This window comes from Narcine bancroftii, chromosome 7 (assembly GCF_036971445.1).
Source record: "Narcine bancroftii isolate sNarBan1 chromosome 7, sNarBan1.hap1, whole genome shotgun sequence".
NCBI classification, from domain to species: domain Eukaryota; kingdom Metazoa; phylum Chordata; class Chondrichthyes; order Torpediniformes; family Narcinidae; genus Narcine; species Narcine bancroftii.
In genome coordinates this window covers 214,181,645-214,186,837 of record NC_091475.1, presented here as the reverse complement: position 1 = coordinate 214,186,837, position 5,193 = coordinate 214,181,645, and positions in this window count along the sequence as shown.

The following is a 5,193-nucleotide window of genomic DNA, read 5'->3' as shown; positions in this document are numbered from 1 at the left end:
TATTCCCTTGCTTCAGACTCCCCTACCCTGGGGAAAGGAGAGGCCCCTTCCCCTTATCTACACCTCCTGCGATTTTATAAACTGAGGAGATCACCTCTCAGCCTCCCGCTCTTTGGGGAAAGAGATTAGATGTTAAAGTAATGAAGGGGTACGGGAGTGAGCAAGGGAGAGTGCAGATGCTGGAGGAACTCAGAGGGTCGGGCAGATCCGTGAAAGGTGACAGACAGTCGCCGTTGGGCTCTGGAGTCCTTCAGGAACACAAAGATGGTGTAATTGAGGTGCGGGCCCTGACAGGCCGATCTGCACAACGTTGCTGCCATCTAGTGAGTCTCTGCTCTCAGGTGCAACATGATAGCTGCAGATTGTATCAAACCCACCGAAATGCCGGAGGGTCTCAGCCGGTCTTCACAGCATCTATAGGAGACAAAGATCTGTCGCCGACGTTTCGGGCCTGAGCCTTTCAAGGAAAAATGAGAAAAGGCAGAAACGGGAATTATCAGAAAGTCTCCAATTCAAACAATGGGCCAACAGAAGGTGTTAAATGGATGTGATAAGGGGACTGTTTGGGGGCCCCGAATGGTGGGGAAGGAGGAGACTCTGTTCAGTCTCCAGTGTTTCTTCCACTGCTGCTCTATTGACGTTTGAAAGTATTATTTTGATTTTCCATATCCTCCAATGTCGGGTGAACTGAATCACGGGCACTGAAGGGACTCTCTTTTGCTTCCCTTTCTCTTATTGTTATGAGCGACGGGCGGCACTAATGGTGACTCTTTTTCGGCCTTACAGAGGCAGATTTGTGTAATATTACAAGTTCTGTGCTATTACATGACAATGAAGGGAACTTGAAGAAGAGAGTGAGATGTGGATCCCAAGGACAGACTTCCTGCTCAGGGAAAACACACTCGCTGCCCCTTCCTGATCACGGGGATCAGAGGTGGAGGGTTGGAGCACACTTAGGTTTTTGGGAGTCACTATTTCGGAGGATCTCTCTTCAATCCAACACACCAATGGCAACGGGAAGAAAGCTCGTCAGCGCCTCTACTTCCTCAGGAGTTTGTGGACGTTTGGTGTGACACTAGAAACCCAGGCAAATTTCTAGAGGTGTGGTGGAAAGTGCAATGGTTTGCATTACAATCTGGTGTGGGGACACCAATGCCCCTGAGTGAAAAGACAGCCAAAAGATAGTGGATACATTCATGGACATCACAGGCAAAACCTTCCCCACCATCGAGAATATCAACAGGGAACGCTGCCGTCGGAGAGCAGCAGCAATTATCAAGGACCCACACCACCCAGCACACGCTCTGTTCTCGCTGCTGCCATCAGGAAAGAGGTCTCGGTGCCGCAAGACTCGCACCAGCAGGTTCAGGAACAGCCGCTCCCTCTCCACCATCAGACTCCTCAACGACAAACTCATTCAATCAGGGACTCATTTAGGACTCGTACTTGTGCACTTTATTGATTTTCTTTATTCTCTCTGTATTGCACAGTCAGTTTGTTTACATTCATTATCTGTTTACAGGTCTTTATTTGTTTACATGTTTTCACAGTGTACAGTTTATTTTGCACCACCAATAAGTGGTAATTCTGCCTGGCCAGCAGGAAAAAGAATCTCAGGGTTGTATGTGATGTCATGTATGTACTCTGACAATTAATCTGGAATCTGACTGTGGGTACTGGGGTGTGAGATCACATAGAGGCAGGCAGTGGCCTGCAGGGGACAATTAATTTTCTTTTTAATACTGATTGGCTTGGTGATTTGTTTAGAGGGTGGTGTGTACGATTAGGAATCAGGTTGGAGGCCTGTGACCAGTGGTGTGCCGTGGGGTTTGGCGCTGCATGCTCTGTTGTTACTTATCTCTATTCTTTTTCTTTGGCTTGGCTTCGCGGACGAAGATTTATGGAGGGGGTAAAAGTCCACGTCAGCTGCAGGCTCGTTTGTGGCTGACAAGTCCGATGCGGGACAGGCAGACACGGTTGCAGCGGCTGCAGGGGAAAATTGGTGGGTTGGGGTTGGGTGTTGGGTTTTTCCTCCTTTGCCTTTTGTCAGTGAGGTGGGCTCTGCTGTCTTCTTCAAAGGAGGTTGCTGCCCGCCAAACTGTGAGGCGCCAAGATGCACGGTTTGAGGCGTTATCAGCCCACTGGCAGTGGTCAATGTGGCAGGCACCAAGAGATTTCTTTAGGCAGCCCTTGTACCTTTTCTTTGGTGCACCTCTGTCACGGTGGCCAGTGGAGAGCTCGCCATATAACACGATCTTGGGAAGGCGATGGTCCTCCATTCTGGAGACGTGACCCATCCAGCGCAGCTGGATCTTCAGCAGCGTGGACTCGATGCTGTCGACCTCTGCCATCTCGAGTACTTCGATGTTAGGGATGTAAGCGCTCCAATGGATGTTGAGGATGGAGCGGAGACAACGCTGGTGTTAACTACTTAGATAACAGTGAAGTTAATATGGTTAGATGCAAAATAGTACAGGGCCTTCAACCCACAATGTTGTGCCGGTCTATAGAAACAGCACGACCCTGTTACAGTGCCAGCAACACAGGTTTGAATCCGCCGCTGTCTCGAAGGAGTTCGTACGTTATTGCCATGTCTGCCTGGGTTTCTCCAGGGGCTCCGGTTTCCTCCAAAATGTACCAGGGTTGTAGGTAAATTTGGGTGTAATTGGTCGGCACGGATCTATATGTCCAGAATCGGCTTCTACCCTGTTGTAAATATTTTTTTTAAATTTCAAATTAAAAAATAAACCTATCCCACGATCTAACCCTTCCTCACCTCACACCCGAAGCCCACTATTTTTTATTACATCCGTGTGCCTGTCAAAGGGTCTTCTAAATGTCCCTATTGTACCAGCCTCTTCCAACACCCCCAGGCACCCACACTCTCTGTAAAAAAAACACCGTCACCTGCCCTAGATTTTCCAGCATCAATGTCCCCTTATATTTGCTACTGTCACTCTGGGGAAAAGGTGCTGTCTGCCAGCCTGCCTAAACCCCTCATAATCTTATACACCTCTATTAAATCACCTCTCATCCTTCATCACTCCCCAGAGAAAAGGCTTACTCTGTCAAACTTGCCGTACACCCAGTGACTGAACCCCTCCCATCCTCTAGGGAGAGAATTCCCACCGAGATCTGTCTCTGCAGAGAGGCTCATGCTTTGTTCTACTGTGACCGTTGCTTGTTCAATTTATTATGAGATGGGAGGTAGCGATGTGGCCCACTGATTCTCTTCCGCCTTTTAGAACAGCCCCTTTGGAACACTCCCTATTGACTTCTTGGCTCTGGAGATGGCCGATGAAAGCATTGACTATGCCTTCTCCCCTCAAGCTCCCAAAGAGTTTTGTACTTCAGGAACTGAGTTACAGGGAAAGGTTAAAAAGGTTTGGACTTTATTCCTTGGAGTGCAGAAGAAAGAGGGGAGATTTGATGATTTGATGGAAGTATTTAAAATTATGGGGGATGGAGTAAATGTAGGTCAGCTTTTTCCACTAGGGAAGGTGAGATATAAACCAGAAGACATGGGTTAAAGGTGAAAGGGAAAACATTTAGGGTGAAAGTGAAGGGAAACTTCTTCACACAGAGAGTGGTGGGACTATGGAACGAAGTGGCGAATGTGGGCTCAATTTTCACATTTAAGAAGAATTTGGACAGGTACATAGATGGGGGAGGTATGGAGTGATAGGGACTGGGTACAGGTAGTGGGACTAGGCAGAAAAATTATTGGCACAGACTAGAAGGGCCGAAGGGGCCTGTTTCTGTGCTGTGATGTTCTATGGACTTTTCAAAGAGATTGTCTCTTGGAACAGTGAGCTACAGTACCTTGTTTTCCACTCAAGCTCCCAGCCCAAGGCCAGCCACTGGGACAACATGAATGCTTTCAATGGCAGATCTCTTCGGATCATCCGTCTGAAGAGCGGAGAGCAAGGGAGGTGGCCCACCACAGGCAGAGACAGGGATTCATCCATCCCACTGAGGACCCAAAGGTAGCTCATTCAGCCCAACAAGGCTATCCCTCCATCAGCGAGGCCAGAAATGATGTTGAACAGATGTCTTGATGTGTGTGTTCCCCATTTTGGTCTGTGGACTTTGTCATGTAATCATACAGAACATGTAAAGTTACGTGAAATTGCCTCTGCCTGCTGTAAAGCAAAGAGTCGCCGTTAGTGTCACCCAGAGGCCCCCACAGTGCGAGAGAAAGAGAAGTAAAAGAGAGTCCCTTCAGAGACATTGAGTCTCCGTGAATTCGCCTCCAGCGAATTCTGCAGCTGCCCAGACTCCTGTTTAATCCACCGGCCGCCCGAGCTCCAGATCTGAACCTCCCACACAATCAGGAACCCTTCAGCGCTCAAGGCCCTTTGAGAGCACATCTTGCCCTCAGCATCCTCTCAAATCTCAGCTCTGATACCTGGTTCCCATGAAACAGTCTCCAGCAGACCATGTGAGTTACTCAGCGGCTGAGCCCCTCATTGGTCTTCCCTTGTGATAACCTGCCCCATAGGGTAATCTCCTCTGCTTCTCCTTCTCAATTGGGGGGGAGGGGGATCTCCCCTTTTCTGGTCCCCTGCACTGCTCTGCTGCTCCTCTGATCTTGGTGTCATTCACAAATGTACTAACCATGCTAACTACACTGACCTCCAAGGTTAACATAAGACCTAGGCCATTCAGCCCATTGAGTCTGCCCTGCCATTTCCCCACTCAGCCCCACTGCCCGGCCTTCTCCCCATCACCTTTGATGCTCTGGAACCCATCAATCTCTGCTTTAAATACACCCAATGACCTGGCCTCCACAACTGCCCAAATTCCACAGATACCCCTCCCTCTGGCTGAAGAAATTCCTCTACGTCTCTGTTCTAAGCAGATGCCCTTCAATCCTGAAGTTGTTCCACAACAATTCATGCAATCTGGACATGTGAGAAAGTAGAAAAATTTTGGGAAGATCTCAATCAGATATTAAATAAAATAACAGAAAACAATATACCAAAGAATCCAGAGATCTTTCTCCTAAGTAACATAAAAAACAAAGAATTTGGAATTGATTTGGAGGATGCACAAAAAAGATTTGTTAAGATAGCTCTAGCCGTAGCAAAAAAATGTATTATGTCAACCTGGAAATCGGAAGATAATTTGAAAATACAACAATGGTATATAGAAATGAATAAATGTATTCCATTAGAAAAAATAACATATAGT